Raw genomic sequence first — 12,072 nt, 5'->3', positions numbered from 1 at the left:
TCGATCATTGCCAGCTGAGTATATTGAACATTAGTATATTTGTGGTTGAGTAATGCTATTATATTTATTTATTTATTATATTAACGTTCAAACAATTTTATTTATTTATTAATAAAAAACTAAAAAATACAATCACATACTAACGTTAACTCAAACTATCAGCTTATCAATTGAAAATGAATGATTAAGAGACGAGATTTTGTGGTGTCAAGGTTCAATACAAGCATAAAGAAAAAGACAAAAAAAATGGGTGAGATTAAGTGTACGAGTGGGATGGATCGGATCGGGACTGGGGCGTGAGTCATAGGCCGAATAATTCAAAGTAATTATTGTTATGATGAAAAATAATAATCAACATGAAGAAAGATAATATTTGTCAAAGGTTATCTTTTTCACAACAATTATTATTTTTACTCACGAGAATTTATATTTTTTGTTTTATCAAGTAATTATTGTAGTAATAAAAAGTAATCATTTATAAGAAAAAAGTAATATTTTTATAATAGTATTAGTTTTTCAGTACAGATGTGCACTCCGTAGCCGCGCCCTTGGTTGCTATCGCGGCTTCACCAAAGCTGCCCTCACTCCCTATTCGTATTGTCAGGCACGACCGCACCTTCTCTGGACAAGAATCGGTCTCACAGGAGAACAGTCGAGAGAAAAATGAGCAAAATGAAAAAACTAATTGCAAAAAGGCCAGAGGTTAACTTGGAAGACAAAAAGACAGCCGCCAATATAGGAACGTTTTGGTTGTGTTTGTTATTTTTGTAAAAGTAGTGTTATTAGGGTGCTTTACATATCTTGATTGGTTTTGCTTTTTGCGTACCATTAACTAAAAGTAGACGTGTGTTATTATAATTGAAATGGCGTTCATTATTATAATTATTATCCTTACGAAATATTGAGCTGCTTTTAGTAAAGTCACGTTCTTCGATTATTGATAAATTGATATGCAGTGTTTCAATATTTTTTTAATAATACACCAAGACATATATATTTCAACATAAGAAAACCCGCGTGACAGATTAGATTTTATGTCGCATTTGTGCCTCGTGACATCGGCCAAAAAAAGATGAAAGATTGTGACAAGTTTTAACAATTAAACGCGTGATATTATTGGGAGAAAAATGTCAAACCTAGTGACGAAATATATTTTTTCTATTTTTACAATATGAAAAGTTTACTGTTAGAATATAAAAAAAGAATTAATATCATTGTGTTGTAAGAGCATCCACAGCGGGATCCGTTAGGGGGACTCGACTCACCCCGAAATCGGGTCGCCCACTGCAGGAACAAGGGAATCGAGGGAGGCCCGATAGCCAAAATCGAACGCGCGTGCATATATAATACGCGTTATTTAAATGCGTGCTATGCACGTGCTCTATTTAAAAAAAAATTAAAAAAAATTCAAAATTTAAAATAGTCGTTAACATCATTTTTAATTTTTTTTTCTCTTCTATAAATACATCCACTCATTTCTTCATTCACACACACAAATTTATTTCTCTTTCAATCTTCTTTCATTTCTCCTTCAATCTTCTTCTCTTTTTCTTAAAAAGATGGAATGGTTCGATGATAATTCGTCGTCTTCCTCCGACAAGGTAGCGCAGACAATCATCCATGAGATCCAGGAGCAGAACAATTGCTTGCTTAAATGTACTCCCAACCGGCGCTGGAACGTGTTGTTCGTCACCGATAATATGCCCACCGTGATTGTGAGGCTGCTCATTTACATCTTATGCAAGACTACTTCAACGACAATCCGACATACGGGCCTACATTTTTTCAACATCGTTTTCGAATGCAGAAGGAGTTGTTCTTACGCATCGTCGAGGCTGTTCAAGGTCAAGATACTTATTTTTAGATGAGCCATGATGCACGAGGTCGGGACTCTCTCACGCCTTTGCAGAAATGCACGGCGGCTATCCGCCAATTAGCCACCGGGTTAGTGCAGATACTTTTGACGAGTATCTCAAGGTCGCCGACACGACAGGGCGTATATGCCTCAAGAGATTCTGCAAGGCTGTCATCCGGGCTTACTTAGGTGAGTATGTTCGACGTCAGACGCAGGCGGACATCCAACGCCTTCTTTAGATGCACGAGGCGTGACACAGATTTTACGGGATGCTCGAGAGTCTCGATTGTATGCATTGGGCGTGGAAGAATTTCCCAAAGGCGTGGCACGGCGCATATACACGCGGTGATCAGGGGGAGTCCACCTTAATCTTGGAGGTCGTTGCATCCCACGATCTGTGGATTTGGCATGCCTTCTTCGGTGTCGCCAGTTCGAACAACGACATCAACATTCTGAACCAGTCGCCTTTGTTCTCCGACGTGTTGGATGGAATGGCGGCGCCGGTGATCTTTGAGGCCAACCGATGCAACTACCAGATGAACTACTATTTGTGCGACGGCATATATTCGGAGTGGTGCTGCTTCGTCAAGAGTCTGCCGATGGCGACCAATCCAACGAAGGTGAGGTTCAAGAAGATGCAAGAATCGACACGAAAGGATGTCGAACGTGCCTTTGGAGTGCTTCAAGCTCGATGGGGAATCATTCGAAGTCCAGCGCGAGATTGGTACGTCGACAACCTCAAGAAAATCATGCTGTGTTGAATCATTCTCCACAACATGATTGTTGACAACGAAGGTGAAAAAGTTGCCCATTAGAGAGATGACGACGCAGGACACGGGGCGTCTAGCAGTGACTCGTCCGAGAGTGCTTGAGCAACACCGGTTTGCTTCGAGGAATACGTGCGAAGAGATGCAATTCTTCGAGATAGACAGATACATGCTCAACTCCAACGTGATTTGATTTCGGACCTCTAGAGCCGGAATAGTTATTTTATGATATGTCTTTAAATTTTTAAGATTTAAGTAATTTTTTATGTAATTTTTAGGATTTTAAAATTAATGCAATTTAAATTTGAAGTAAATTGTGTTATTTAAATTTGTGTAATTAAATTTAAATGAAAAATATAAAAATTAAAACTAAAAATATCAGGTCAGCTATCATGTCATCCCACTGAGCCTCCTTGATCCAATATGATTCCCCTCTATCAGATCATCCCCACTGTCAATGCTCTCATATTCAGATAGTCCAAATTGACCTATATTCAATATGTACAAATATTTTAGGACCATATATGCCTTTACAAGAGCCGAACTTTGGTATTTATTAATTACTCCACTTTAGTTTACATCCAATGTGTACACAGCTAACAATTCCAACAGTGTGTGTCTCAACATGTGTGTGTCTGCGAAGTCAAAAGTTGTGGAAACATACGACTTTAGCTTTTCTAACATTCTTTTTGCCGAAATCGTTCAAGTTTTTGGCAACTTCTTACCGCTACAAACTCGTAATTAATAAAACATTTAAATAATCAAGTCAAATTATAAATGATTCGACAAATTAAAGTAGAAACTTTAGTTTGTCGTACGTCAATTGTGGCTTAAAATACGAAAATCTTTTAAGCTTGTCTGCTACGTACTTTTTACATTTTGAATTACCAAGAATGAGTTTAATTAAAAGGCTAATAATTTTTTCCAAGTAATTAATGATCATGTTAAAAGTCAACAATTTTTTTTCCCTTAGGGGAAGAGATCTTAAGAATGGACTTTACAACCAAAAAAAAAAAACCAAAGAAAGAAAGGAAGTTAAAACACGACGAAATTTTGATTTTTATCGTATTTCGAACTTTGAATGAGTTCAATAGCAACCTGTTAAAAAAATCATTTGCAAATATAAATCCAACGACTTGTATAGCTTATATATCCACATGTATGGCTTTCTAATTATCTATGATTACACTAATTAATCTTGTGAAATTATATGTTGGGGAAATAATATCTCGAAAAACAATAAATTAAAAAGAATTCGATTGAGCATCTCGTCAATTGGCATTTCATTTCTATACTAGTCGGCAACTTTATAAAAATAACATACCATTAAAAAAAATGTGAAGAATATCAGAATTTAGAGATGCACTAATAATTACTCGGAATTACAATAAAAAATCACTTCTTCTTTTTTTTTTTTTAAGAAAAAAGTTAAAGAGAGTCAACATCAATGTTCAAAAGAAGTTTAGGCAGGCCCACAAGAATCACTTACAAATCATCATGAAATAACCACATCATGTTTAATTTTTTGAATTGGCAATTTTGGATTCTAAATTGTGAGCTTTCGGCAAATTAATGTCCCATCATTTAGATTTACAAAATACCGCTTTTCCTACTAAACATTAAATTGAACTTCTTTTGATATATAAATGATAGTAGTACATACCAAAAGGACTAGCTCCACAATATATGGATTCAACGAATTACCAATTTGCCATAATTAATTTTGTTAGCTTATATTTTTAATGGGCTGATACCTCAAGAAAATAGTGGGCTGATACCTCAAATAAATAGTGGGCTGTTTACAATAGAAAGATGAGCCATTTTTAATGAATTTGGATAACCATTCCAACAGCATGGAACTTTTTGTTTGATTGTTTCCTAGACAATTTTATAAAAAATCATTATTGATAAATTAAACTTTGGGTTATGGCCAAAAAATACAAAAAATTTGGAAAAAGTTCGTAATTTTCACCTGAACTTTCAATTAAGATAAAAAATATATAAATTTATATTTTTATTGCAATTATCACTCGAGTTTGACTTTCGATGAAATTAGAGTTAACTGACAGTCGAAAGTTCACCTAAAGTTGGTCTAATCCGAAAGTTTAGGTCGTCGACGTATGTGTCGAGACTTACCGTTGTACAACCCACTTTTCGCCCTCCCAATAGCTGCTTGGTTGTCGCAGTTTATCATGACGGGCGGCACGGGTTTTGACCAACATGGAATATCTTCCAAAAAGTTTCGTAGCCATTCGGCTTCTTCACCTGCTTTGTCTAAAGCGATGAATTCTGACTCCATGGTGGATCTAGCAATACATGTCTGTTTTGTAGACCTCCACGAGATTGCTCCTCCCCCTATAGTGAACACGTAACCACTCGTTGATAACGAGTCTTTCGCGTCGGATATCCAGTTAGCATCACAGTACCCTTCAAGTACCGGGGGGTATCTCGTGTAGTGTATTCCAAAGTTTAGAGTATACTTTAAGTATCTCAAAACTCTCTCAAGTGCTTTCCAATGTTCTTTACTTGGATTGCTTGTATAGCGACTTAATTTGTTCACTGGGCATGCAAGATCAGGTCGAGTGCAATTTGTAATATACATAAGGCACCCAATGATCCTTGCATATTCTTCCTGTGCGACAGGTTCACCCATGTTCTTCTCCATGTGAACGTTGAGTTCTAATGGGGTTTTTACAGGCGATTTGTCAAACGCATTAAACCTTTTGAGCACTTTCTCAATGTAATGAGATTGTGTCAAAGTTATTCCATCAGTGGTCCTGAGAATTTTCATTCCAAGGATCACGTCAGCTAACCCCATGTCTTTCATGTCAAAATTCCTTTTTAACATGTTCTTCGTATCAACAATGATACGATTGTTGCTTCCCATAATCAACATGTCGTCTACATAGAGACACACCATAACGTACCCATTACTAGTGCTCTTGATGTAGACACATTTGTCACATTCGTTGATTTTGAAGCCATTTGACAACATAACATTGTCAAATTTCAAGTGCCATTGCAGCGGCGCTTGTTTTAGTCCATAAAGAGACTTTACTAGTTTGCATACCTTTTTCTCTTGTCCAGGTACTACAAACCCTTCAGGTTGCTCCATATAGACTTCTTCTTCCAGATCACCGTTTAAGAACGCAGTTTTGACATCCATTTGATGAATCTCAAGATTGTGCAGAGCTGCAATCGCGAGAAGCACTCGAATAGATGTAATCCTCGTCACTGGTGAATAGGTATCGAAAAAATCGTACCCCTCACGCTGCTTAAATCCTTTAACGACTAAGCGCGCCTTATACTTGTCTATTGATCCATCAGCTTTATATTTCCTTTTTAGGATCCATTTACAACCTTCAGGTAAGTCAACCAACACCCAAGTGTGGTTTTGCATGATTGAATCAATTTCACTCTGGACTGCTTCCCTCCAGAGTAGTCCGTCTGGTCTAGAGAACGCCACTTTGATAGATGAAGGTTCTTCATCTAGCATGAAGGCGATATATTCTGGACCAAAGTCCTTGGCAATCCTGCCTCGTTTACTACGTCTTGGTTCTGACACTTCAAGGTCAGGGCCTGGTCGCTTTCGCGATTCGGGCACTGTCTCAACAGGTTCAGAACTAGTATCTTCTTCTCTAGTATCGTTGCTTGTACTAGCTTCTTCTTTTCCCTTGTCTTTACAAGGAACGATATTCTCAAAGTAGACAGCGTTATTTGATTCCATCGTCATTCCTACAGTCATTGTTGGAATGTCTGACTTGTGAACCAAAAAACGATGTGCATTGCTGTTTAGTGCATACCCAATAAAGATACAATCAATTGTTTTAGGACCGATTGTGACTTGTTTGGGTGGAGGCACTTGTACCTTGGCTAAACACCCCCACACTTTAAGGTATTTGTATGAGGGCTTTCTGCCTTTCCACAACTCATAGGGAGTGACGTCCCTTCCATTGAGTGGTATTTTATTGAGGATATAGTTGGCTGATAGAACAGCCTCCCCCCACATGTTCTGGGGTAACCCAGAACTAATCAACATGTCATTCATCATCCCCTTAAGAGTTCGATTCTTGCGTTCAGCAACACCATTAGATTGAGGTGAATATGGAGCAGTTGTTTGATGTATTATACCACTAGCGTTGCATAATTCCTCAAACGGAGCAACATATTCTCCCCCTCTATCACTTCGAACCATCTTAATTCGACTACCAAGTTGATTCTCGGCTTCTGTTTTGAAGTTCTTGAAAGCTTCAATAGCCTCATCTTTACTTCTTAGAAGATAAAGATAGCAATACCTTGTGCAGTCATCAATAAACGTGATAAAGTACTTCTTACCACCTCGAGTTTGCACAAACTTTAGATCACACACGTCGGTGTGGATTAGTTCTAAAGGTTTAGTGCTCCTTTCCACAGAATGAAACGGAGAATTCGTCATTTTTGCTTCAACACAAATTTGACATTTGTTTTGAGTGTTAAACTCGTTTATTTTTAGTAAATCCATATTTACTAATCTTTTTATCGCATTTAGATTAACATGTCCTAATCTACAATGCCATAAATCACAACACTCAACCAAGTAAGAGGAAGTAGTAGCATTTTCATTGATAGGCTTGCCAGTTACACGCTTGACCGGCTGAACATTAAGCTTGAAAAGCCCATTGGTGAGAAAACCCCTACCAAGGTACTTTCCAAACTTGGTTACAACAACTTTCTCGGACTCAAAAACTAGTTTAAAGCCCTTATTAACTAGTATGGACCCCGAGATGAGATTCTTGCGGATGTCCGGGACATGCAGCACATCCTTCAAGGTTATCTCCGTGCCGGATGAAAGCTTGAACACCACATCACCCATTCCGGCAACTTCCGACGACACTTGGTTACCCATGCTTAGCTTCCTCCCTTCAACAGCCTTGTAGGTAGAGAAGCGCCTCTTGTCGGAGCACACGTGCACGGTTGCGCCCGTGTCAATAAACCAAGCACCTTGGTTCTCAACAAGGTTGACCTCCTCGGTGATAACCGCCGCTAAGTCATCCTCGTTCCAATCGTCGAAGTCCTTCTCGACAACGTTGGCATCTTGCTTCGCCTTCTTCTTCTTGGGCTTGCGACAGTCTTTCGCCAAGTGGCCCGGTTTGCCACAGTTGTAGCGATCCCCTTCGAACTTGCGAGCAGGAGCTTTGGCTTTGCCTTTGCCTTTGTCCTTGGGATTAGGACGCCCACGTTTGTTGGAGTTGGATGGGCCACCACGCTCCAACAAGTTAGCTTTGATTTGAGGTGAGTTTTCGACCTTGGTCATACATTCCCTCACGTCAAATTCTTGGCGCAGCTTAACCATGAGACCTTCAAGAGTCATCTCCTCTTTGTTTTGCATAATGTAGCTCTTGAAGTCAATCCAGCTTGGCGGTAGCATCTCGATGACCGCCGCAGTGATGAAAGCTTCGGGCATTTTCATCCCTTCGGATTCCAACTCATGCAAGATAAGTTGGAATTCTTGCACTTGATCCATGATCGATCTACCATCGATCATCTTAAAGTCTAAGAACTTAGCTATTACATCATCACTACGATACTTGTTCTCTAGTGCCTCCCAAAGTGGTTTGGAGGTCTTTACATTGGCGTATACATTGTATAAACTATCTTCTAAACCTTCTAAAATAAAATGTTTACAAAGATAGTCGCCATAGCGCCAATCGTCATATGCGGCATGCACCCAAAAATTGGTCTCGTTGTCCGCCGGCGCAGGTGGCTCGTCTTCCCACAGGAAATCGACCAAGCCCAAAGTCGTGATGTAGAACATCATCTTGTGCTGCCACATTTTGAAGTGTGACCCACCAAACTTAGGTGGCTTTTCGGCTATTGCATTTGCCCTCGGGGGCTGCATTGGCACCGATCCCGCCATGTTGCCATGGCTCACCACGTTGGTCCCGAAGGCCCCAATCGTTCGTCCAAAAGTGGACCCCATGGAACCACTCGAAGTGGAACCAATCGTTGACCCAAACGAGGTTTGGCCAACCGTTCCTTGCACGGAACTATCTCCTCCAAGAGTCGTTTGGTTAGCACCAAACAAGAAAGGTATCGGTGTTGGACCACCAAAAGGGCCACCACTAAAAGTGGAGGCAACAACGGCAGAGGTGGCGGGTGCCACGGTTGATGCGGCCGCGGCGGCGGCAGCAGCGGCGGCAGAGGCAGCGCAAGCGGCGACGGCGTTGGCAGCCTCGGTGGAGTTCGCAGGACCGGTCGACATCTCCAGCAAAGGTATTAGGTTTCGAAAATATTATGTTCAATTAGAAGTTCAAAACTCCCACGTTGCAAGCTTATCTCGTCTTGCGATTGTTGGAATATAAGCTCGCGGGCGTAGTACAATGGAACACAGAAATGTAGGAGATGAGATTACAAGGTGAAAACTGAATTGAAATTACAATAGAACAGAACCAGAAAAATAGCCGAGTCGAGGAGGATCCTCTGTCCGCAAGACGAGATACGCCCCGGTAGTGCTCTCGGTTTGGCGTGTCGTCCCCAAAGATAAAACGGCTTCGTCTCGTAGGTAGCAGCACCGCACACCAACGAGCTCCGGCGAACTGGAACGAGGCGAGAACAGAACTATACGATGCAGAATGCAGCAGAGTAAGAGTGTAATGCTTGTTTTCAGGTGTAGTATGATGCATGGAGGCTGTCCTATTTATAGGGCACAGTCCACATCAATAGGGGGAGTTAATACCATTGATGGTATTCAAGTGTGTCGGGAGTTACAGACAGAAACGGACGTAACAGCCCTGCTGTTTGAATTTGCCATGAATTCTCCGACAGCGGTTACAGAAGTAACGGCTCTGCAGTTACGTGGGAAGCTTCCTGGGAGACCAAGGGTCCTCCCGGGCCAAGCCCTAGCGGGCTTCGTGTGCGTGCGCGTAGGCCCAACTGAGTTGGGCCTCGTCTCCTTCGGGTAGGCCCAAAGGCCAGCCCAAAGACCACCCAAAGACCAATTGCCAAGATCCAAGTCCAAGTCCACGGCCGCGCGTCGGGTGACGGGGACGGGCCGGGACCGGGACCGGGCGCCGGGCGTCGGGCGACGGGACCGGGGCCGGGGCCGGGCGGGCGGCGGCGGCGGCGCGCGCGTGTGGGCTGTGCAACCCGTCACGTGTGCACACAATTTTATTACATCCTGTGATGTAATAGCTTTTATACTGTAATAAATGTTATCCACATTCCGATGTGAGATAAGCATTAAATCTTATTTAATACTTATCTTTTCCCACAGCTCAATGTTTCAAGTACCCAACTTTAAACAATTATTTCTCACTCACCGGAAATCGGTTTTGAGTAAATAAATATACTACGATCATCTACTCGGAACGTAGATCGATCCTGTCCCATTTAATTCTGCTAAATTAAATGTTTTCGGTACTCGAAAAATTATTAAACATTGGTTACTCACAACCAATTTCCAACAAAAGCTACAACTATTTGTATGAGGTATTAGTATAGGACAAAATCATATTCATTCCCTTCGTCTCACTTTCATAATCTGTATTGTCTTTTTACATATTAAGAAAATATAATTAATGGTGTTAGCTAGAAAAATGTAACTCATATACATATTATCTTCACACATGTTAATGCAATTTAAATTTAAAAAATTGGACTATATCTAAAGACGTCTCAATGAAATAAGGGATTATTAAAGTGGTATGGAGAAAATTTTCTTCTATTTACTATATACTCCATTTGACTGTAATGGCAATAATAAACTACAAGGGCAGGGGTCAACTTCATCACTCTGTGTTCATTGCCTACTGATTTTTTAAGAACTATCATGTGATATTCACTTGTCTTTTATAATTATTTTTTTATTTTAATTTTATTCATCTTTCATCTGCAACGTTTACACACGAAAACAAAAGAACAATTTGATGATTCACGAAAAATACTGAAATATACAAAATAAAGTCACGTACGTTTTATAAAATAATAATTCATTTAAAAAAATAAGATAGAAATTATATTTATAATATCAAATAAAACTTGAAATGCAATTAATTATTCATGATTTATATAATACTTATTAATGACCGATTAAGAAGGCCCATGGTCTAGGTTGGTGAGCTCACCCATCTAAGATTTGATTTTATATAATACTACTTATTAATGACCGATTAAGAAGGCCTGTCTTTGGGGGGCACACCCCTCCAAAAAAATAAAGGAAAAAACTCATCTATAAATATTATAAATCTGATATCAGTTTGATAACTTAATTACAATATCTATATCTGATCGATATCACCATCCAACTTTATATCTCTTCCCAAGCCGACCAAATTAAAAGATTAAATCCAACCATTCCACCAAAATATGTTAAAAGTACAGTTCAATTGTTCAACCCTAAATTCATACAGTTCAATTTCAAAAACTTTATTCAATAATTAAATTCTTCAATGCATCCACGAATAGTACTATATATTAAATGTAATCTGAAATACCTAATCAAATAATTTATTTCTTCATCCAACTCAACAATTTAATTTTTCAGAAAGCGGAAAAACAATACCAGCAATATCGAACACACCAACTTCCTTATCATTTATAACTTGAATATTGGTTCGGAGTCTTCGGACCACTGAAATCGGCTTAAAGGATGAGAGTAGAATTAAACTAATTAGGTAACACTAGATTATTTCAATTTTTCTTAGATCTACGATTGATTCATCACTTTATTGGATGAATTTAAGGTATTGAGTTCGAATTTCATAAGGAGCGAAAATTAATTTTTGAAATTCAGATATTTACATATCGGATTCAGACGTATTCCACAAAAAATTCAGACATTTAAGCATGATTTCTCAAAGATCAACTCTCAACCATAATACATTAAATTCAGACATTTATACTCGATTCCCCAAAGATAAACTCTCAACCATTAGATTATGGGTAGATCAATGATATAAAGTTGTTCCTATTTTATATTCTAAGCTCATGTTTGGTTGGGTGTTTTAGAGGTTGGAAAGGATTCAATTAATTGAATCCATTATCTGTTGTTTGGTTTGAGTAATGAGTTAACCATTACCCTTACTTAAGGGTAATTCAATCACCCAATTTGGTACCTTTCAAAATAGAGGAAACAAAAAAAAAAAGGAACCTCTTACTAGTGATTCATTCTCATTGTTAAACCAAACACTCAATAAAAATAATAATTATTGTTACCACTCCACTTCTTTATTTGATTCCATTTTTTTTTTCTCTACTTGAACCAAACAAGCACTATGACTGACCTAACTACTCTATATATGACAGGTGATTGAGAAGGCCCTTCTATTCCTTATAATAAAACAGTTCAAGATAATGATTGTCACAAATCATCACTATTAGTGAAAAAATAATGAAATATATATATATATATATATATATATATATATATATATATATATATATATTTTGAGGCAATAACGAAAAATATATTAA

Source organism: Salvia miltiorrhiza, chromosome 3 (genome assembly GCF_028751815.1).
Source record: "Salvia miltiorrhiza cultivar Shanhuang (shh) chromosome 3, IMPLAD_Smil_shh, whole genome shotgun sequence".
NCBI lineage: Eukaryota > Viridiplantae > Streptophyta > Magnoliopsida > Lamiales > Lamiaceae > Salvia > Salvia miltiorrhiza.
The sequence above is the reverse complement of the archived record's forward strand: the minus strand, read 5'-3'. Positions refer to the sequence as shown.